This window comes from Pyrgilauda ruficollis, unplaced genomic scaffold (assembly GCF_017590135.1).
Source record: "Pyrgilauda ruficollis isolate IOZ18807 unplaced genomic scaffold, ASM1759013v1 scaffold44, whole genome shotgun sequence".
Taxonomy (NCBI): Eukaryota; Metazoa; Chordata; class Aves; order Passeriformes; family Passeridae; genus Pyrgilauda; species Pyrgilauda ruficollis.
The window spans coordinates 2167708-2191898 of NW_024525934.1; the positions used below are offsets into that span (position 1 = coordinate 2167708).

The window sequence follows — 24191 nt, forward strand, 5'->3', positions numbered from 1 at the left end:
GTTTGCAGAAGTCTCCTTAAGACAAAAATCAGGTATTTACTTTTAATTTGTTTGTTGGAACAAATTTTGTCAGTTAAACCTTTTGTTGCTGGAGAAAATTACATTTGAGAAGGCACAGTAGTGAGAGGAAATGAGGATTTGCTAATGTACCTAGTCTGACCTAGATAACACCATTGAAATGTTTAATTTCACTCTTTCCTCTCTTTTACATTTAATTTTGATAATTATTAATTTTACTCTTTCTTTGTTTAGCCTCCTTCATTGAAGAAGACAATTACTGCTTATCTGCAAATCTTCAGGGGTAGGAAGCACACATTTAGAGAGCTAGAGGGAGTTTGGGTTTAGATTTTGCAAGTGAACTAGTCTTAACCTTTCAGAAAGTAGAACCATATCCATATATTATCTTCACTGATCTGAGCTAATCAGTGTTTTGTGCTCGTGGAACAGAGATGTCATTCTGCTTTCATGAAAGCCAACCAATGTTAGGTTTAGTTACAGATCTCAGGACCTGATGCTCCTATAACCTGACAGATTGTTCCCCGAACATGATTTTACTCTCTTGGAGTCATCAGAGTATAAAACTATTATAAATGTTTTGGTTTTGGTTTTTTGGAGGGTTGTTTTTTGGGGGAGAGGCATTATTTTATTTTGGTGGGGTTTTTTTTGGTTTTTGTTTTTTTTTTTTTTTTTTAATCAAGCTCCATAGTGGCATAAAATTGATTTACTTTATTAAAGACTGTTTCTCAAAGGCAGAGGAAAATGGAAAGCACAGAGGGAAAGCTTGCTTCCCACTCTATGCCAATTGGAGCTAGGTAGACTTGTCTCTGAAATGATTTCTTGTCTGACATAGCCGATTTGGATCTCTCCACAGAGAGTTAAAGACATAACATTTCTTGGTAGTGTTTTAACCTGAAAAAATGAAAATCATCTAACTTCAGGTATCAGAAAGTTAAATGCTTAAATTGGAGCCAGTCCTCCTAAGCCTCACTTTATCATCAAAGGACAGAAGTAAGTTCCTCCAAGACATAATGTATCTACCCAAAACTGAGGTTTCTAAGACAAATTATTTACTCTTTTGGCATTCCTATTTCTTTCCACTGATACAAAAGGTAGCCCAAGGTGACTAGCTCAGCCTTGGATATCTCAAGTGAGGCAAGAGCTGTGCCACTGTGTGTCTCCAGCACTTCAGGTGAGTACAACTCTTCCAGATTCAAACCAATTCCATGTGAGAAAATATTCTAAAGAAAGTTGATAAAGTGCTAGACAGGGTACTATCAAGCCTAAATCCTCTCTCTTGTCCCAGAAACACCATCTTTAAACTTAATCAGTGCCACATGAAACATCCAGGGTGAAATCAACACATTAGAAAAAACCAAACCAAACCAAAACAAAAACCAAAAAAAAACCACACTAAACCTGGAAAAAAGACAGAATTGTACCTTATTCAGTCTTGGAAAATGTGATTCAGTTCACAGTGTTCAACATGTTACTTGAATGACTCTTCCTTATGCCAATAACTGGTAGAACATGACCAATTTCCTCTGACAAACCCACTCATTAAAGCTGGGACACAACGGGCATTATTTGATCATAACAAGTCAGCAAGATGATTATCTCTTTGTTACTCAGAAGCACTTCAGAGTGAAATCTGAACAGTTTCCCCACGATTTAGTTAAAATGCTAATAGTTTATAACATGAATGTTGGATCTGGTATAGAAGCTTTGCAGTAAAAAATGTACTAGGGAAAGGCTGTCAAGCTTGTTTTAAACCAGTCCAGATTTACAATCACAAAAGCTAGGGGTGTGCGTGTTTTCTCTCTTTTCTGCTGCTCAGTGATACCACTGTCACCCACATTTATGCCTCTCCAGTATATTTCATATCATGTTAGACAAATTTACTAGAATATTTGATTTATCCCCAGTTTGGCTTTCTTGCACTGCTGATCGGTTCTTCACCACAATCTTGAACCCTCCAAATTGAAAATGGAGAAATACTGCTTACCTGGAAACCCGCAATTCTGCTTCTCCCTCTGATATTGCTTTGAGTAAAGAGCTCAAATGAAATGTATTTATGTCTTCCTTGCAGTGAAGCAGGTTTTAGTATGGCTTTGCAGCCACGTACATTCACTCCCTGTCTGACTGAGGCTCCATGTGAATTAGGAAACTGTCAGAAAACCTCAGTTACTGGCTCAAGGGTCAGCTCTTAGAACTGGATGGCTGGAGGACTCCTCTTTTGCCCTCTGTCATTCACTCTGTCTTGCCTTCAGTGGGCAGATCAGGCTTTGCTGGCAGCAGCTCTATGTGCTGAGGCAGACCTGTAGTATTCAAATAGCAGCAAATCACATTTAAATTAGCATGTATGTGTGAGTGCTTGTGCTTAGGAAAGATGAAATTAAATTTATTCTCCATTTCCTGTGAAGTGAAACCTGAGCGCCAAAGTGAATAAGGCATGTTGTCATTTCAAGGTCAGGTGAAAGGTGTTATGACACACTGTCTTCATTAAAATCAAATTTCTAATGGAGTACAAATTTCATCTGATGAAATAAATGAATGTTTATTTTGGCATGATGTGCTTTTCAGAAAGTGCGGCATTCTTTCTGCTTATTTTTGGTGAATAAAATATCAACAGTGTGTTGGCTGGTTATTACTGGAGTACCTGAAATTGCAAACTTGTTTTATTATGAGCTTTTGCTTTTGGGCTTCATAATTCACAAGATCTGCAATTTTCTGTGCTTCTCGAGCCAAAAGACTGTTCTTGAATAAAAAATCTCATTATTATCCTTAGCTCAAGGAACAAGATCAAAAGAGATTATTATTATTTAAAAACAGTCATTGCATCTTGAATTTTGAAACTGCAGTCTTCAGCCCTTGAGCTGGCAACCTGGTCCATGCACAGAAGCTCCAGCTGCCCAGTGTGGCCAGCAGCCTTTCTGTCTTGGTACATTTGATGGGTCTTTTCTCACTGATGAGTTTATGATGCAGTACTAAATGAGCAAGCTTTCATGCCCAAACATTATGTATGTATGTACATATAGGAGCATTTTTCAGAAGAGTGTCTTGGCTCTCCTGTACTGGGCAGGATTTGGGAGCTGGCTATCTGTTTTGTAAATCATACTGCAGGGAAGAGTGGTAACGGGGGCAATCAAGACTGGGGCAGCAGTAATGTCTGACACCTAGATCATTATCTATCTGTTACCATTAGGGAAAGGGCTCCCTCTCTGCTCTCATCTAACCAAGCTTTTCTCTAGGTCAATGCCCAGAGCACTTTTAAAAAATGTCCGAAGTTTCTCAATAATTGTAAAATACACTGTCATGTACCAGCTCAAGGATCAGCAACTGTTTAAATAGCTATTACCCTGTTCCTAGGCACTGCATGTGTCATTAGGAACCATTTGTATGAGGCTGTAGCGTTACAAGCACAGAGGGAGCTAATTATAGTTAGGGATCATTTAATGCATTCACTACTTAATCCATTATACCCCTGAGCAATGGGAACCTGTGCAGCACTGGCTGGTTTTTATTCTTCCTTGGCACTGGCAGTGCCTGAGGTAAAACAGAAATGGGCTTTCCTGGTGCTGTGACCCAGACCTGACAGGGATTTGGTGTGCTGGGGTCTCAAGCAGACCCTGGGGTCACCTCTGCATTTCTAACTCTGGACAGGAGAAGAGAAGAAAATAAAACATATGTGTTCAGACCAACCTTGGGAGATGGTGACTAATATAAGGTCAACTCATACAGAGCTGGTCTGCATGGAGATGGAGATATGCTCCTTAGCTTGCCCAAATCTTGTCCCATCATCAGCTGGAGGACCTTGTGGCTACTGCACCCCTGCATCACTGCATCCTCCTGTATTTTTCACCAGGGCTACAGCCGCTCCTCATTGCACAGAGACCTTTGGAAACATTGGCCCCAGGACTCCTGTCAGGCACTAGGGACATTGAGAATAAACTAACAAGGACCACATGTTTAAATGGCTTATCTGGCCTCATGTGGGATCTAGACGGATAAGGGATGATTCTACAGTGTGACTTTCAACTCCTCAGTTTGTGGACCTTTTCTCTTTACCAGCCATTTCTCCACTTCATATCCATGGACCTCTTAAGTTGGCCCACTGGTAGACCATTGTGATCCTTCACAAAAACAAGGGGCTTTTTGTACCTTAAGACTGCCCTCACCCTTCTCCCCTCTACAAGCATTGGAGGGAAATCAAAATACCCTGTAGTTCCACAGTCAGCTTAAGTGACTCTAATTGCATGCTGCAGTCAAAGAGGTGGCAGCACCACCTTCCTCCTGACATCCTAAACCACACGTTTTCAACGACCCCAGTGCTTGTGCAATCATGGGATGTGTTGGATAAGTGAGCTGAGGCCAAACCAGTTTTCTTAATCTTGTGTTGGCTTTATGGCCCTGTTGTGACAGGTGATGGCTCTTTCTGTGGGTGTGTGGGCTCCAGGGCTTGTGGTGAGCAGCGGTGGGGACTGGCTGGGGGCAAGAGGACAACAGCAGAGGTAGAGTGGCTGGGGCTGGCACTGAAGCTGTGCATGGGTTCCTGCTGTGAAGTTGTGTTTCACTCACTGTCCCCAGCAATCAGTCACCAGCTGAAGCTGGTCTCCAGCAATGTTTCCAAAGGGACAGCACTCACTTTGTGTTTCAACAGCCTTCCAGGGAGGCTGGATTAATTTGTCAGAGGGGCTGACATTTTCCCAGACATAACAAAATTCTATGGAGTTCATGTGAATGTATTAATGTGGCTCTTAGTCGCTGTATAGAAAGGAAACTGGAATGAGTTGGTGGCAGGATTAATGTTTCCTCTTGAGACTTTGTTCTACAGGCAAAGCCAGTTATCAGAGAGTGATGTCACAAATAGGATCATTTTTTCATACTGTATTCTTCCTTCTGTGATGGCAGGTGAACAGGATGCACAGGATGACTGATGGGTTTGCCCTCCTGGGCCACGCAACCTCCTTCAAAAACTTCCAGTCTGAAATACAGAAGTGGAGAACAACGCCCAGTATTTTTATTTTGCCTTGTGGCTGGTTCCAGACAATGTCTCTCTCCTCCAGATGGGCTGGCTATTGCCTTTTGTGGGCATTGGGGTGGAAGAGGCTATAGCAGGGCTTTTTGTTGTGTCTCCGCATCTCTGCTGAACTTAACTGTAATTAGGCTTTGCAGGCATGAGGGTCCACAAACAGCACAGGGGCCATCCTCATTTCACAAAACCTGACCTAAAATCCACAGGCATGACTGAAAGACTCTTTTCAGAATTAGACCTTCAGGCATGACAGCACCCAATGTGGTACAGTAGAAATGGCTCTGATTAATAATTATGCAGGAGAACAGGCATTTTTTTGGGCAAGGGTTAGGCTCCAGAGTCTTAAGAGCTTTCATTATACATTTTACTTTTGGTTCAGCAAACACATAATCTTTGCATGGGTAATTTTCCTTAGCAGACATGCATTTGTTTGGCTGATCTTACTCTGTGTGTGATTGAATACCTAATTACCATTGTTATCAGACCACCCACTGGGAGATGCTCTGTTCTGTCGAGAATGATATCGTGTGTCTTCATCACATGGGGAAATCACCTTCAGTTCTCCCTTCGTATTTCTTCCCTGAGACAGAATGGTAAGGGCAGCATTTTTTAATACCTAAATGCACTGTAACTCTAAATTAATCACAGTTAAATGCTGTCATCTAATTATGTAGGAAATAGAGACTGTTAATGAAAACTTTTGGAAAGGGATATTTTACCTTAGGAAAATTACATATATAATCTGAAATATAAGCAGTGCTGCTGCCACATCGGCTGAGCAGAAGTAGTTCAATAGCATCCCAAAAATAGCCCATATGGATCTGAGACACTCTTTTATGCTTAATATTAGTCCTCAAAGTGAATTGGTGCTCATCGACTACAGAGCATAGAAGATAAAATCTACTGCAGCCCTTACATGAAGGCTAAACTTTCAGAAGGTGTGTTGCTCCATGGGAAACAGGGAGAGGAAAGACAATGGGACAATTTATCTGCTCAAAGCCAGCATGTGCTCAGGTACCCTGGTGCAGCATTGCCAAGAGCATAAACCAGCGAATAAAAAGCCCCACAGGAGCACCCAGCTATGAAGTGGCCCTAAACACAGCAGCTGCACCAGTTAAAGTTTTCCCAGCAGACACTAAAAACCAAACTAAACTCATTGGAGATGTGACAACAGCCATAATTGTTTCAGGCAATAGCCTGTTTCCTGAAAATGACCCAGTTCAGTGGGACTGAAAACAGAGAGGACCAATTTGCTGCCTCGTTATTTTGTTGGGTTTTATTCAGTTCCAAGACAAAGCAGGCTCCTTGGTGTTCAGTAATGGGCCAGTAGAGGATTCAGCAAAGAATGCTGATGATGTGGCTTCCAGTGTATAAGCAAGTTTTCAGTCACTGAAGATATATTCTCTTGTGGTGCCGTTGCTCTTGTAATTTGTTTGCAGGATGCTGTGGCACGTGAAGAAAAGTCTGCCCTTTGCCTTTGGTCACTGTAATAAGGCTTTATCTTCAGAAAGTGACTTGTAGCATCACAGCCCTCAACACATGAATTTCATGTACACAGCCAAAGATGAGCCTTCTTATTAGGCAGATACTGGCAAGTATCCCTCACAAGCCCTGCCTGGATCTTGGCAGAAGGACCCTGGCTGGTTCTGCTACCAGCACCACCCGTGTCTGCTCCTACCTGCAGCCCTAACCCCTTCAGTTCCCACCTCCGGAAATTACACTTGTGCTTTGGAAATGAGCCTTTTCCAGTGGGGCTGGTGCCAAGAGGAGCACAAACAGGACAGGGAAGGGAACTCAGCCATTTCATATTTCAAAAGTGTAATTTATCTCCCAAGATCATCTAATTCTTTGCTTCATACTGAAGTTACATACCACTGAATTAGTTGTTGCAGTTGTTTAGCACTTGTTTCTGGTAAGGTAAATAGGTACCTGAAATTATCAGGTAGAATTTTAATATTACAAAGCAGTAAGCAGAAGTAATTTTCACTCAAATTGAAATGAGGATGTTCATTGACAAAACAGACAGAAGCAGCAATCCACAAGGAAATGCCTTGCAAATAATCACTTAACCACAGAGCCAAAGGTCTTGTATTTTTCAGAGCAAATTCCCTTTTTATCAGGCAGAGAGCTGTACAACAGAGAAGGTGTTCAGGCTCCTCATCCCAATCCACTTCCCATTCCATCCCTCATGACAGAGAAGCTGCTCTGTCAGCAGGAAGGCAGCTCCCTCTGGTTCCTCCTTGCAGAGGCAGCTCTGCCAGCCTCATCCTGAGAGACATGCAGTTTCCCTGCATTTGAAAGAGTCCTGTGCTCTTTAAATGATGTTTATTATTATCCCCAGGCCATTAACTGGCTCTCCAACAATTCAGACTGGGTGAAGGTGCAGATTGCTAAAATAGCCTTCAAAGAGATAATTCATGCAAACTGAACCTGTGGAATTCATACTTTTCATTCTTTTTTTTTTTTTTAACCTGTTGGTTTGTTTTTTTGTTTTTTTGTTTTTTTTCCCTGGCTATTTTGTTCTTCTCTGAATCAAATATATGGAAGGGAGGTGCTATTCTCTGCAGAGACTTTCTCTTGCTCTGCCTTTCTATGCCACCTTTCACCAAATGCTTCAGGATCTCCCTCTGAACTTTGCAGGACTTGAATTACCGGAGCACTGGGCTTACTCACCACACCTGGGTCAGCTGGGGGGCTCTGCTGTAAGCTGATGTATCATATTTGTCTCCATCAAACAAGAGCACAAGATTCAGCTAAAACATCAGCACTTTGTTAAATGTGAATATCATTCTATTGTATTTATCGAGGTTTTCAATAATAGAGAAATGGAAGAAATCACATCACCATGGGACAGAAGATGACACAAGAAAAGACAGAAAAAGCTCTCTGTGCTTGGCTGTTGATTTTTTAAAAGGCAACTGCTTAGTAGTTGCTGATAAAATTAGATGATACAGTGTGTTAAAGGATACAAAAATTTCAATGCTCTGCATGTTCAGGCTGTTTGGGGTAAGGCTTTTTACCCACTACTCTGCATTTTGCAAACATACAACTCTCCTGCTTCATATTGCCATGTCTGATGGCTTTCTGGGATCTGGGGAAAGGATCTCTAACCAGACTTTTATCAGGTTTTGCACATTGTATTCTAAGGAGGTCTAAACTGATGCATTGCCACTGATTTCTTAAGCCAGCTTAACCCACTTCAGCAGCACCTAATCCATTGTCTTTCATGGCACAGTCCCTGCAAAGGCCTGAGCACAGACATCTCCCCTCTCTGAGGGGCTTTCTTGGTGCATGCAGGAGGATGATGGTCTCCTGAAATCCTCTGTCATGATTCAAAGTGGTATTTCCCATGGCATTTCAGGAGATGGGGTAGAAGGAGACCCAAGACATGCAGTCCATCTGCTGCCCCAGACGGGGTTATATCCTTGTCAGTCCCAGCAGGTGCTTTTCCAATGTTTTTTGAGTTTCTCTCTCTACCAAACTACTACTCTGCTTCTCTGTGCCCAAAGGATGAGTTGTCTTATGCCGGGCACCTTCCTGATCTAGTCCTAGCTGGGGCCACTCTGTTTTCCAGACACAGGTCAGGTGTGTGATCACCATCACTTTTCCTTCAGTGGCCCTTCTCCTAGATTGAACAACACTCAATCTCACAAAATTTTATTTTTTAAATTTTTCTGAACCTCTCTTCTGCTCCTTGTCCAGCAGGTGCCCCTCCTTCTCAAAGTGCAGTATTGGAGCAGACATGCCACCCCAGGAGACACATTACAAAAGCAGTAGGGTTAATCATCCTACCTGGAAGCCTTGCCTTATTTCTACACCCCATTCTGCTCTTTGCCCTTCTCACAACAGCAGAGGACATCTGACTGATGTTCAGCTTGTGTCCTGAGCAGCCTTTTGATTCTTTACTGCAGTATTGCAGCCTAAGCATTTTGTAGAGTTTTGATTAATCCCCAAACATAAATTCTGCATTTGTCCTCATGGTTTTGCATTCTGTTTTATTCTAGACCATTTCTCCATGTTCTGTAAATTGCTTTGAATCTAATACTGTCTACCAGAAAGCCTGGAGTCCCCTCTCTTGTCATCGGTGTGCTTAAAGGGTATACTTTCTACTCCATTGCCCAAATTGCTAGTGAATATAATAAGGGTGACCTCACTGCATAATCTGGACTTGGATGGAAAATTTTGTCATGGTAAATATCCTAGAGCTGAGCCTTGAACTTCTCTCCTAGAAACTCACATCAGTATTATCAGTGCCTGGAGTAGTAGCTTAGCCACAGCTCCCAGTAGTGCTGGCTTTTGTGCAAAAATCTGAGAAAAGGAGCAAATTTTGCTTCTCAAAATTACCAAGATTTGTGTCTGTTCTGCCCTCTTACAGAGCATTTCAGATGGAAGCCTGCTCCATCCCAAGAAAGGAGCTGTATTCTGCTGGACCATCCTGATGGAGGAAGCAGCAGACCTGTCCCTCATCAGCTCCCCTGCTCTCTGTCTGGGGCTGCTTGGTCAGCTGGGGGGGCTTCCCTCTGTTCTGCCTACCTGGTTTCTATCAACTTCTTTAATAGACTAAAGACATCCATATGAAACTTTTTGATTCTGTTGATTCAACAGTTTGCAGGGAAGAAGCATTCTGTCAGAAATTACTTGATTAGCTGAAATCAACATGTCTGATTTCTTCCCAAATAAACTAGATACTGAGACAGTCAATCCTAATTCAGGGGTCAAATGAACCTCTCATCTCAGGCAGGGTAATTTCTTTCCTAATACACTCCCCTAGTACACATGCACAGATAACTTTCAGCATTACCATGGCAGCATGGAGGCAGGACTGAGCTGAAGTCTCCAGGACAGCAAGGAGTGATTGCTGATCACTTTGGTAAGTAGCAGCAAAGTATCATGTCGCCTCTGCCAGCCTAAGTGGAGGACAATCTCAGAATCATTTAGGTTGGAAAAGACCTATAAGATCATGAAGTCCAACAGTTTACCAGGCATTGCCAAGTCCATCACTAAACCATGTCCCTAAGTGACACCTATACACATCTTTTAAATACCTCCAAGAATGGTGATTCCACCACTCCCCTGTGCAGCCTGTTCCAGTGCTTGACAACCCTTTTGGAGAAGGAATTTTTCCCAGCATCCAGTCAAAGCCTCTCCTGGCACAACTTGAGGCGATTTCCTCTCCTTCTATCTCTTGTTACATGGGAGAAGAGGCTGACCCCCACCTCACTACACCCTCTTTTCAGAGAATTGTAGAAACTGAGCCTCCTTTCCTCCAGGTGAAACAACCACAGCTGCCTCAGCTGCTCCTTGTTGGCAACAAGGCCTAGGCTGATACCCCCCCCCACACCTTCTCCTCAGGGTGCAATCCCTCTCTGTGGAGAAACACTCAGGGATTTGTTGTATTTCCCTGTATTTTCCAAGGGGAAATTTGGATGGGTACTTTTACATGCACAGATATAGGTGTCCCTTTGCCTGTGTGTATGTGTGTGAATTGATTATGATACGGGTGTTGTGAATATTGTGAATATATAACTAAGTCACTGTTATAACTGTAGAAAATCCTATGGAATCACTTTATAAATGCTACTTGGTGATGCATTTCACCCTCGCATGTCTGCTTGGGAGCAATGGTGTGGAAATTTGTGTTGATGAGATGGTGCATTTCATGGACCCCAGGAAGACAGGAACAGAAGACTTTCTCTACAGCTGAGGCCAGGTGTGTGGTTTTAGCTTTGTAAGCCAATTGAGAGCCTTCAATAGCTACAAAATCCTCACAAAAAAATGGAAAAGAGGATCCCACAATAAAGGTAATATCTCTCTCTCTTTTGATATCTTTAATTCACACAAGAAAAGGAAATTTTCTCCAAAATTTAACATCAACTGCCACCCTGAGGCAACTACTTGGTGAAAGGGCACAACTGCTGAGATCCATCTGCTCTTTACCAAATCCAGCTTCTTGACTCCCTGAAAGAGGGATTTTTTACTTTTCACCTCATATCACAGACTTTTGTATAGCAATAACTCTTTCTTCAGTAAAATATTCTTTATTTTTTCAGAGTGATGAAGACGGGAGATTTTTGCATGAGATGTGCATCATTTGAAGTAATTCTTGCAGCTATCATGGCAAGGACAGGTGGTAGAGGTATTGATAACCACAGGGAATATGAAACAGTGTAGTAGACACCAAATGCAGCCCTGCTTCAGATTCCAGATACCTCTCCTTAGACCAGGCCAGCATGCCTCAGACCCATCATTCACACCTTACAGTACAAGTCAGATAGAGAATATATAATTTAACCTCATTTGGCATGGCTGTATTTCAGGATTAATACTTCTTCCTTTGCTCCCAATACTGCGCTGTGAAAATCTTTGCCATGGATTCATGCACCTTATTGCAGTGAAAACCTGTCTGGATGCCCAAAGTCTCCTCTCTTTAGCTCTCTAGGGCCACAAATGTAATCCTACTTGGGGCACATCTCCTGTTTAGCCCTTTGATGTGACAAGAGATGAGACTGCTGCCTGTAGTGGCACCCAGTTTCAGCAGCTCATGTAGCCAGAGAGAGAATTGTTGCCACCCGCCAGATTATTGGGACCACATGGGACACATCCAGAACAGAAGGGAAACAGAGATTTTCCTTTCAAAAGCCCACACCTATTTAGGGGGCAGATGAGATAAATGCAGTGCTTGTGACAGCAAACACTGGCATGCCGGTCTTCTGAAGTCCAGTTACTTCAGCCTTTAATTATCCTAGCTGTGGGAGGAGTCCCAGCTGCAGGAATGGCTCTGAGAGCTCTGCTGCTTTGCTGGGCCTTCTTCTTCTTCTTTGGTTCTTACCTCTGCCAACACAAACAAGTTATGTTTCAGAATATTGAAGCAAATCTTTGCTTAGAGTTCAAAAAAAGTCGTTTAGCTCACAGAGGTGACACTTCGGGGTCTTAGGACATCTTTGTGGATCTGAAACTAAATAAATAAACACAGAAAATAAACTCTGAATTGCTTTAACTTCTCTAGAATTGGCTTGTTGAATCAGTGGGAAAACTTGCTTTGGAGTGGTCAGATATGTGGTGAGAATACCTTTTCACAGTGCCTTTGTCTGCAGTGCAGGGAGCTCCCTGAGACAGCTGATCTCACCTGGAAAGAAGCTGCTCTTTCAGGGAGAGCAGGAAGAGGAAGATGTGTTGGTGCCTGCAGCCATGCTTCCCCTCCTGCAGCAAGGTTCAGAGAAACCTGGCTGCATTTCAGCAGTGGAGAAATGTGTGAGGAGAAAACACAAGCATAACAGTAGTTGTCACAGGGCGAAAGGTGGAATTTTGAAGAATTTTACTTTGGGGGTCTAGGGGAAAAGATGGAGGGATTTGAGCGTTGTCCTGTCCTTCTTCCTTCTTCTTCCTAGCCTCCATCTTCTGGGTGATGGTGGCACTTTGGGATTGGTGCAGAGTAGAAAGCCTCTGTCTAACATAGGTGATGGGTATTGGAAAAGAACTGTAAATATCAAATACGTAGTTTGTAATATAAAAGACAACACCAGCCCTGTGGGAGGGCAGTGTGTGTCAGACTGACCTGCAGGACAGACAGAAAATGTTTTAGATAAGAAATAATAAACAACCTTGAGAACGACAGCTGAAGACTTCTGACTCCTTCTTCGACAGTTGGGTTGGGGAAAAGAGACTTTCAACACATCTCAGGGTCACCTTGACCAGAGGAGATCCCGAGACATCCCTACCTGCAACAGTAGACTGTCAGTAATGAGAGAGAGAAATACACCATTTGATATTTCTGGCTAGGCCATCAGGAGGGGGTGAATTCACTCCCAAAGTGGATAAACTCTAATTCCCTGTATTTATCCTTTCTAAATATTTGAAATTCTTAATTGGCCACTATCAGTGTTTGTAAGACAACATCTGTAGGGGTAAAACCAGCTGTATTTCTGAAAATCACAAATCTGTATTTTCTGTAAATCTGATTTACAGCTTACGTATTTATAACAACATAGCCACTCCAGCTGTATTTGATTTAAAAGTATAAAGCAGAGATTATGTTTCTTTAGAGAAATTTGGAACAATGCTCCCACCTTGCTCTTGCAAATGGTATAAATGTATTCTTCCTTTCCTACTCTTTGCTGCTTCTCAAGCACAGATTTGCTTTTCCAAATCAGACACTGCTTTCCTGCATACTCTATGCTTTTCCAGAGCAATCCTTTTACTGGAAAAGTTTTGTCTACCCTCTAGTGGGAATTTGAATTATTACACCTGCAGATCCCAGCTGAAGTACAGAAGGGTGGAGTACAGAAGTACAGAAGGGTGGAGTCCCTTGGGCACAGCCTGGAATTACTGCATGGTTAATCTTTGTAGTGTTCCCGGCAAAGTCAATGCCCCATTCCTGTCTTTCTCTTCCCTCAGTGAGATGCAGGTTTGCATTTTGGCAAAAAGAATGGGGACTGTGTTTGCTAGGATTTTGTTGTGGCAGAGGGACAGATTCGTTTTTCACTGGTGTTCATTGGCAGGTATCTAGCTCTGATAAGCAAGTGTGACTGTATTAATCATACTGAGTCAAAGTAAGGATGGAAATTTAGAAGACATTATAAATCTGCATCTTAATTCCATTTGCTCTTCTCCCAGTAGAAGAAAAGTTCTGAAGGCAGAAGACAGGCTGCTGGATCTGGATTAGTGTCTCCAGGGAGAGAGCCTGGCCCAGCTCTGAGGAATAGTAGCTGGACCCTGTGCTCTCCCAGAGCTGGCACACATGCATGGACAGCAGTGATACCCTTCCCTTGGGTGAAGGCAGCTGGGTAGTTATGGAATCTATTTCTCACCTTAGCACCCCACAAAGAGCAACCTCCCAACCTGTGGTGCCATGCTCTCTCTACAAAACTGCTACCTGCATTTCAGCCAGAAAGGTTTCCCTGTATACTGCTAATATTTTGTGTTAACCTGCAAATTAGAAAATTCTTGATAGAAACCTATAAAGGATGAATACAGCTATTAATCACTGGCTCTTGGCTAAGGTCACACACAGTGGTAGTCAATCAACTTTGGTGAGCTGCTTCCCTGAAACCTTCTCTGAAAGAAAATAGCTCTTTCCACAGATACAGAATATGATGTTTGGGATGAAGCAGGGCCTGGGTGGTGCAGACACTGCTCTAACTCAACTTCTATTACTGAAGTGCCACCACTGAGCAATCAAGACTCCCTTGAAAATCTTTCCCTAAGCCAAAAAAGCACTTTGTAAAAGCTCTGGGCTGACAACTGATATGTTCCCCACTTGGCTGCTAATTTGCTTTGTGACTGGAGGCAAGTCACTTAACTCCCCTGTGCTTCAGTTTCATCACCTGTAAAATAGGGATGATATATAAATATCTCAGAGCAGCTTACTAGCAGAAAGGTAATGTGAGGAAACTCCTCTAGGCAGGTGCTGCTGCCTTGTCTGTTAAGATAACTTTCTCTTGATAAAAAACGTCATTAATTGAAGGGAAAAGAGAATTTCCAAAAAGATTTATGCTTGAAATTGTTGCACATTTCATTTGTGTGCCACTGTCTGTCAGGTCTTCTTCATTGCTGAGGCCATAAGTGACAGGCCAGCCTGGCTCACTCCGTAGAAAATTGTCCCTTTGGAATCATTTTTGGGATCATTTGGGGCTGGAAATAAATCCACCCATAATGCTTTCCTGCTTTGTGCCAAGCCACCTTTACAGATCTGTAACCAGAGCAGAGCTGGAGTTTTTACCTTGGATACCCTCTGAGGCACCTACAGAGAAGGTGTTTTCTATCCCTGCCAGCTGCAGGTCCAAGGCATCACTTTGCACAGTGGCTGGCAGCATGAAAATCCTTGAAAATTAGAGGAGAGATGTGTGAATATCACAGGGTGTTCTCATGGTAGTACCAAAACACTTTGTCATAGATCTGCCAAGAAAACACCAATTCTGCCAGATGCACAGGAGCTGTCTTGGAAAGGTCCTGGGATGCAGCCACTCATCTTGTGCCATTCAGGGGCAAATGGGAACAACAAATGTTTTAGCAGAACTGTTAAAGGGGACAAAATCAACTTCCTAATCACTTTTCCAGAAAGCTGATGGGTCTAAAGCAACTGAATGTGTCTTAAGCTGGATGTAGTGAAGGGAAAGATGGAGTAACCTGCTGTCAGGTTTGCTGGCCTGGGTAGCAGGGATCATCCTGGAAATACAACTGTGTTTTAAAAAAAACACATAAAGGAAGATTTCTCAAGGAACTATATTTTCTTGATTGCTTTATTAGCATTTAGTAATTAGACATCTGTGTGCAAAGTTGCATTTCTTTCTGCTTCATCTCATCTTCTTGCACTATTTTACAAAATAGAAGTTAATTAATAAACTAATTTGAAACCACACTTTTTTTTCAATAAACAAAACAGAAACTCAGAATTTTTGTTTTTCTTTTAAGAGTGGAAAGCATCGCTGGTACAATAGCTTCCAGGCAACCATCTCTCTTTTGGTTCAGAAATCAGTGATATCAACCATTTGGGGGAGTAAAGAAACCAAGGAGTAATCTTAGAAGATAACACCTTATAATTCAAGTGCCTTTTAAGGTTCCAGCAAGGATGAATCAAACATACTGTGCCTTATACTTGCCTGCAGCAGCTCTGAAAATTCATTTTTCCTCTGTGTATTTAAAAAATCAGCATTTCAGCTTTAAATTTTGTTTTGGAAAGATATGCACCTTGGTTTACCAACTTTAATTATCTCATTCTCCTTTTCTCCAAAGTACAGCTCTGACTGAAAGTGAGAATGCAATTTTTTCTCCTGCTTTAGGAGGCATCCAACTCACTCTGCCCTCTATCACAGCACTCTGTGGGCTAGGGCATGAAGCCAGAAAGACACCTTAGTCAGAAGTACTTCTCTTTTCCAGGTGCTATTTAAAAAACAGGCCTTGAAATACATTTTCTTTAGTATGAATGGGTTTTCCCCCTTCTTGACTCAATTCTGGGGCACTTACATTGAAGTGGCGTTAGCTGGCAGTGTTGAATACCTCTACTGTCACAAAACATAAGGGAACACACAAAGTATTTTCCTTTACATCTCTACTCCTTTTCTGCTGGCAGGGAAAAGCAAACTGAGTTCAGAGCTGGTAGGACTCAAACAGTGATGTGCTCAAAAAAAAGTCATTTGCTGCTTTAAAGTTTAGGTTCACTCAACCTGCACTTTCACAGCAGAACATCTTAGCAGATGGAAGCAGTCATTCAAAGTTCATTTTGCTCACTTAGCCTTATCAGCAAAATGGCAGCATCTATGTGAGGCCTAAATGACTCAGTGGTGGGCACTGCCCTGCACCACTTGTGGTGGATCATGGCTCTGTGCAGTTACACAGCAACACCCCAGATATATAGATATATAGATATATAGATAGATAGATAGATAGATATATAGATATAGATGATATAGATATAGATGATATAGGTATAGATAGATATAGATATAGATTAGATATAGATATAGATAGATATATACACATATACATATACATATATATACATATATATACACTATTACATCAGGACAAAATTGAAGCCTTCTGTCACAGCAATATCCAACACAGCATTGTCAAAGTAGACCATTTCCAAGCTGTTTTAACCTTTCTCTCCACTAGCTCTTTACCCAGCTATTCATTTTGATGCTACATGCAGTCCTCTACACAACTCTCTCCTTAGGTGTTCTGCAGAGCAGCCAGATTAGTACAGATTTTGTGAATTCTCTTTTATGCAGGACATTACTGTCAGTATTTTTGCTCTCTGGGAGGTTTGAATATGAGGAAGGCCTTTTTGCTTTCATTTCTTTTGAGAACACATGAATTGGGGAGAAAAGGGAAAAAAATTGTTGATTGCCTACCTGGACAAAGAAAGGTAGAAAATATCTCTGCTGCAATCTGTGACAGTACATGAGTCACTGTGAGGAATAAAGTTTGTCTTGTCACAGAAACAGATGGCAGCTCCCAAGTTTCACCTTTAATGTCATCAGAGTTGACATTCCCTTGAGAGGTTTGCCCTGCAGAGTTATTTTCTCGGTCCCTCTGCAGTCCCAGGCAGAGAGCAACTTGCTGGTAGGTGCTTGAGCTGGTGTGCCTGTCCTTGCAGACAAACCTACCAGAGACTTCTGATAGAAGCTTGCTCACTGGAGCATAGCTATGGTGTGAATTATCCTGCAATAGTGCAGTAATTTATGTAGCTATATTGTCACACTGTGTACAGAGCCTGAGAAGTGTCTCCTATTTACTGCAATTGAAGCACTTATCCTTGTTTCAGCAGTAAACTTAACAGCAGCTAAAAATAGAAGCTATCAAGCTTCACAGTAAGCAAAAGGAATGAGTTGCATGAGATAATGATCTCTCAGTCCTGCAGAGCACCTGAGCAGTCCTTGAATCCTTTAAAAGTGTCTATTAAGGTTGAACTTTTCTCCTTTTCCAGACCCAGCCATGATACTGGGAGACATGACTGTCCTTCCCCTGGTGGTTTTTGTCCACCAGTGAACTACAGATCCAGGACCATTCCCTAATCTACTTTGGCACTTTAAAATCAGCTAGTTTAGCCCAAAATAAATTAGGAGATGTGGTGGATAAGAAGGTGAGGTAGGATGAGGGCAACAAAACAACATCTTTATTAAGGAGAGAGAGGAGGGGACAAAAAAGTAGCCCCTCTCCAAGTCACTGAAACTGTGAGACTGTCACTCTTGCTGTTAGAGATGGAAAGCCTTGAACACTTCAATTTCACAATTTTTCCCTTCAGCTGCTTCATTTTATATTGAACATGTAGTTATACTGAAGAGCTTCTGCTTGTGTGTGATAAGCTCATCTTGGGCTTGAGAGGGAAGAGCTTCTGAGAACAAGAATTAAAAATGCTCTGACAGAGCAAAAAAGATAATTTTAATCCACTCCTTCAGATGTATATGTGTAAGTGGTAGACCCATCTTGTTTTTCCACTGATGTGGAAGAAGAGAATTTGTGCAGTGTGTTTGTACTTTTTACCCATGTTGGAAGGTTGGGATGTTATAAATCTATGTCAGAAAATATTTATTTTGTGTGAATCACCTTGTGTTGTGTAGCTTTTGAGGTTGAATTAACCATGCATATGTGAAACCAGGTAGCTTGACCATGACTGATCACTATCTACTGGCAACCTGTAAAATTTGGCCTTTGACAACAGTGCAGAAGAAGAGAAATTAAACTAGAAAACATCTCAAAACGTCTGTGGCAGTGCTTCTGAAAGACATATCTGATGGATGGTCCTTTAATAAAGTATTTTAAATATCCACAAGGCATCATAAATACTATTTTTTATTTATACATCAGCTCTTTTTGCCACAGCAGACACTGTCAGCCCACTGAAACAGTCAGCTCCTGTCCAGCCTATGATTCACAGTAACCACAAATCTCTCTCTACAAAACTGTTACCTGAATAATGGTTTCCTTTTTTTTTCCATTTGTGCTTGCACAATTCATTATTTCTACTTAAACACAGAACTTTGCACCTGTCACTGTTTAGTAGCAGTCTGTGTCTCTGCAGATCATAGCTGTAATTTTTCATCTTAATTTTGTCCTCTCAGCTTCAAGTAAATATATAAATAGAAGAACCAGACTTTATTTCACTATCCAATTTGATCATGAAAACACTAAATACTCCTGAACCCAGGACAGACTGGTCAAATCCCCACTCTGTGACTCCCCTTACTGTGACAGTAAATCACTAATTTCTTGACTCTGAGCATGAACTCAGGAACAAGTGAAAGTAGTTTCCTCCAGACTTTTTCCTTAGCTTATACACAAGAGAGTCATCTCAGATAGCCAAAACTTCTTCTGGAGTTAAGATATGTAACATCATCCTGTCCTTCATGTACGAGCCTGTTAATTTGTTGCAGTAGGAAATCAGAATGGTCTGGGACAGCTGATAGATTCATACAGCAGACTGGTACTCATCTATAATAATTTTCTGTACACTAATATGATTTCATTAATTTTTCTCCATTTTTACATATATATATATATACACATACACAATTATATAGCCTTGTAGTTGTCACCATGTATGTCTTCCTCTCCTTTTCTTACATATTTATATTCCTATATATATAAGTATATATATAGGAATATATCTATAAGAATATATAAATAATCTACTCCTATATAAATAAGTATATATAAGTATTATATATACTTTTATATATATATATATATATTTACTTATATAGCCTCATAGTTACCATGTATGTCCTCCTCTCCTATTCTTTCCATCCTCCCCTAGGCCAAGAGATTTCTCTTAAATTGCTCAGTGCCCTGTGATGAAGTTCATTGAAATACCATCCAATCTGAAAACATCTGATTTATCTAGGAGCAGTCTAGGTGTGCAATTCAGTGGTTTCATCAACGGTGACAATATATGCTGTGTTTTACTTAGGCTGTAATAAACAAAGCACTACATCAGTGACAACACTGAAATCAGTGGTTGTTCTCATGTCCAGACTAAGCTCTCTATGTTTCTTGTTGGGGTTTGTTGTAATCAATAGCAAAGCCCAGAGCTAGAGAACCCTGTGTTTCCCAAATGTCTTCGGGAACAGTCTGGCTGGATGGTTTTAAATTTTGCCTTTGAGGTGGCTTATAGTCTTGTCTTTTCCCTCCTCTTTCTTTGGTTGCTAGGAGAGGTGTATATAAAACTGCTTCCAAGAAAGCTTTTTGACAAGTCCTCTGCTGCAGGGAGAGGGCAAAGTCAGATGCGATTCTTGCTTTCATACCAACACAACTGTCTTAGGAGCTTAGAGCACTAAAGCCATCCTGGTTTTTCTGAAATTTGCTTCAAGGGACTCCCTCACAACTTTAATGTGATTTCTGACTTGGTCATGTAGTTTTTGCTCCTGGACTACTTGCTCCTGGATGTATTTGTTCCACTTAGACCTTGAAGGAAAGAGCATGGCTTGCTGGAAGTTGTCTCCCACCACGACATAAAGCAATAGGTTGCCGCATGTGTTGAGTGGAGCCAGTGGCCAAGAGACACAGTGGGCAGAGTGGATTTATTCTCCATGTGACAGCTGACTGGACACAGCTGTAGTTAACCTGAGCTGTTGCCTAAGATTGGAAGAAAAACTTTCCAAACAATATTTGAATTGGTAACATGGAGAGCAGTCTTTTAATGAAAGCTTTTTAATGAAAGCTTTTTCTTCCAATCTTAGGCAACAGAGCCACCCAAAAGACATGGAAGAGAAGGAAATACCACCAAGAGAACAACAGCAAGACTTAGATCCTTCTGTTTGTAGCAAGCCCATGTGTGGGGCCAGCGGCCAAAGTGCAATGAAGAGCACATAGCACAGAGTCACTGTCAGCAAGGGCAAGAAGAAGGCCAGGCTGGTCAGCAGCCCCCTGATTGTGCCCAGGTTTGCAGAGCTGGTAAGGTTGAGGCATGAGGACCTTATGTTTTGTGTCTCCTTTGTTTTGTGTCCCTTTTGAAGAGAAAAATAAATTGACAGGGCTGACAGCTTCCAGTGCCATCAACCACACGGTTGTGCAAGCCACTGCTGTCCACCTCTTCCTCTGGAGGTGGAAGAACTTAATCGTGTGAACCATCACCACATAGCAGAAGGCACTGAAGCAGGTGAGGAACAGAATGCTGCTGTACAATTTGGAGTGGAAGCTGAAGCAGATGAACTTGCACATGAATTCACCAAAAATTGAGTGTTCCCCAGTGGCACAGTAGTGCATCAGGAAGGGAAGACCAGTGAGGTACAGCAGGTCTGTGAGTGTCAGGTTCAGCCTGATTATGGTGTTGCTCTTTCAAGGTCTCATTTTGAAGCTGCAAACACAAACAATGAAACTTCCCAGGAAGATCATGTTATACATAATGTGGAGGTACAAAGTCTTCACACCAACTTCCACACAGTGCATTTGGGAAAATCACCTTCAGTGTCTTGCTGGCTGATGAAGTTGGCTAAGTTGTCATTTGTTGTGTTCATTTTTTCTCCCTAGCTGTTAAGGAAAAGAGTAATGTTTATTGTTCACTGACAGATAAGATCCCTCACATCTCATTAAAAACAACTTATGATCAGGTCTTTCAGCTGCTCATCAGTGCTCCTATTAAAGTGACTTTTATAAATAAGGAAAGCTTGCTCTGTTGATAAGAATTGATCTTGATCTAGAAGCCTTTTATCATATCTAGATACACCATATTTTGTTTTAAAATGCATATTTCAGGAAAGGGCCAACACAGGCACAATGAAGCTGTAATATAAGGGATTCCCAAGCCCACAGTGTTTGATGTGTGTCCCCTGGTACACAATGTTCACTTTCTGCTCTCATCAGGGGTCAAATGGAGAAGAAGGACAGATTGGTTGTATTGTGCTACTGACCAAAAGTATAGAGGGTTATTTCCAGAACATAACTGTTCCATAAAAGACATTTGCAGCCTTGTTGGTTAAGTTAAAAAAAAAAAAAAAACAAAAACCAAAAAAAAAACCCCAAAAAAAAAAAAAAAAAAAAACCAAAACAAAACAAAACAAAAAAACCCACCAAGGTGGATGTCAACATGTTTTCACATTCTTTTTGCTGCTGGGGTTGGTTAATATTTTTACATTCTTCTTCTTGCTTCTTAGAAACCACTGATAGAGGAACATTTCATTATTTTAGTTCATTAACGAGATTGATGTTGCCAAGAAATAAGTTATTTTTAGGCTTGTCATTAGCTGCTACATAACTTTCCATCCCTGTAAAAATTTTAAATGGTGTTTTGCTTTGACAAAATTTCTATCTTAGAAATTTTCTGAAACATCAAAATAAATTCATCCAATTTTGTAAAGCAGCCAATTGCAAGATACAATATGGGACTTGAGCAGGATTCAAGGAATGTAAAGACAGCCTGGTACACAGTCTCTGCAGCAGAAAATAGATGGTCACTGATGCACATAGCAAATAACTGTTAACATGGCATTCAGTAAATACATTTTCTGTGAAGAAGTGCCCTCTTCTAAAATGGAGCAAATGTTCTGCTGGAACAAAATTAATACATCTAGCACAATTTTTTTCCAGAGAAATGCAGCTTCTTATAGGATGATGCCTGTCCTCAAATTACTGTGGCCTGGATCTGTTTAAATGGATCCTACTGAATCACTGCTTCTGTTTCTTGTTTCACTCTGAATTTTCTTGCTGTAACTTCTACCCTCACTTGTGAGGTCACACAGGTTGCAGGATTTGGATTCAAAGTTGTATAGAACATTTGGTTCAAACATATTTAAAATACTTTGAAAACTGAATCTGGAGCCTGAAAAGATGTATGCCACACACTGGCAATGGTTTTTAAAGAGCAAAACTGTTTTAAACCTCTTGTCATGGCTAGGGATATTGCAGGAGTAGTTTGGATAAATCCAGTGGTTCTACTTCACAGCTGTGCAGCAATGCCATCATTCCAAACAAAACTGAAGCCTCTGCTGTGGCTAATGGCTAACCAGGCTGGCAGCAGCAGCTGCACCCTGCACAAGCTGTGCTGTGCTCTCTCACACTGGGAGCACCAGGGCTGTGCCCATCCCGCTGCTCACAGTGCACAGCTAGGGAGCCAGCATGGCTGGGAGCTGCTCCCCACACCACTCTCTTTGTGGTTTTGTGAGAATTCATCCTGTCAGCAGCTGGCTCACCACCAACCAGCATGCTGTTGTAGCAAACCATAGAGGCCAGAGGGGAAATGCCTGTGATCACCAAAAAGCACATCAGTGACACTCAACTGTGTGGTCCCTACTGGCAGCCACTTGACTTCAGGGGCTTTTGGAGCCTTCATTATCCATGTGCTCTGTGTCATGGCTGGGTGCAGGTCAAGGAGCTCCCCCAGAGGCCAGACCACACCCCAAGCCCTGCACTGGTTATGGAAACACCAAAATGGACACAAGCATTGCAAGAAAAGCATGTGGGTGTGGGGTGTCAGTTCTGAACTGCCCGAAGGTTACAACAGGTAACAACAGGGGCCAAAGGAAGAAGACAGTGAGTCTTTGCTGCTGGCCTTGTTATTTTGCTGTCTGAATTACAAATAGAATTTAGACAAAACTTAAATCTAATTAAGGAACAGTTTGTACTGTGGCAGATTTTATCACACTAAGTAATTGGCCATAATGGCACTTCTGCAGCCCAAGCTGAGGGCAAATGATATATGCTGTAGACACATAATGAACTTTAAACAAATTATCCAAAAGCAGAACTCGCACTGGAAGGGAACTAGATTATTGAAATAGAAACCCTCTTTCAGTCTTAATGGTGGAGTCACCGCTTTATTACATGGTATTCTTTACTGTAACCAATTGATTGGAGTCACTTTAAAAATGTTGTGATTGCATGTCTTTAATTGCAGTCACGTATAAGGGAAACTTGTCTGCTTCTGCATTGCGATAATTTAATTACAGCCTGCTGGAAATAAAAGCCAAATGGCTGCAGCCATGGCAAAGTAACCTAGTGCCTGTAATTGGACTATATTTCACACAGATGTGTTGCTGCATAAATTAAATAGAATTTGGCTCGCAGTGTTCAACTCTTCAACTGACTTAGATTTAAAAGACACAAATTATATACTTAGGGATCAAGATGCGAGCCCCCCTTACCGTTTATAATTCAGGAGATCTTTTCATGCAGAAAGAGCATGTGGATTTAACTCAAGTGTTGGGTGCATCTCAGGTAAGTTTAATTTGTGTCATACTTCCATCATCTTGTAACCCTTTACTCATCTCCACTTTGCCCCTGCCTCCAAGTTCCTACCTCTAAATCTAAATATGCATTTTACTTATAAACCCCTAGTGTTGTCTTTTCTCCTCTTCACAGCTGGTTTCTTAAATACCTTACCCCAGCTGGCAGAGTTTGCCTTTAAATTCCATGGGTTTGTGCAGTGACACTGGCTGGGAAAGCCCCCATGGTCTATCAGGCAAGCTGTGGGAACGTTCTGACTCTGTTCCCAGGTTTCTGCCAGGTGAGGACAGCATGGGCTCCATGGTGCTAAGTGGGAGCAGCTCTGCCCCCTCTCACCTACCTGCAGACTAGCTGCCATGTCCCCAGTAACAGGGCTATGCTGGTGTCACCGGTCCTCCCTTCTGGCCTCCAACACCTGTTTGGGACTTAAGAACCTACCCTGTCTCACTCTCAGAATCTGTTGGGATTGCTTGTGACCTGCCCAGTTTGGCTGGAGTGG

General features: G+C 41.7%; 1 pseudogene; it reads right to left on the bottom strand.

Annotated features, from left to right (window-relative positions):
* Positions 1-19850: 19850 nt before the first annotated feature.
* On the bottom strand, positions 19851-20988 carry LOC121359393 (annotated as a pseudogene).
* Positions 20989-24191: the final 3203 nt, after the last annotated feature.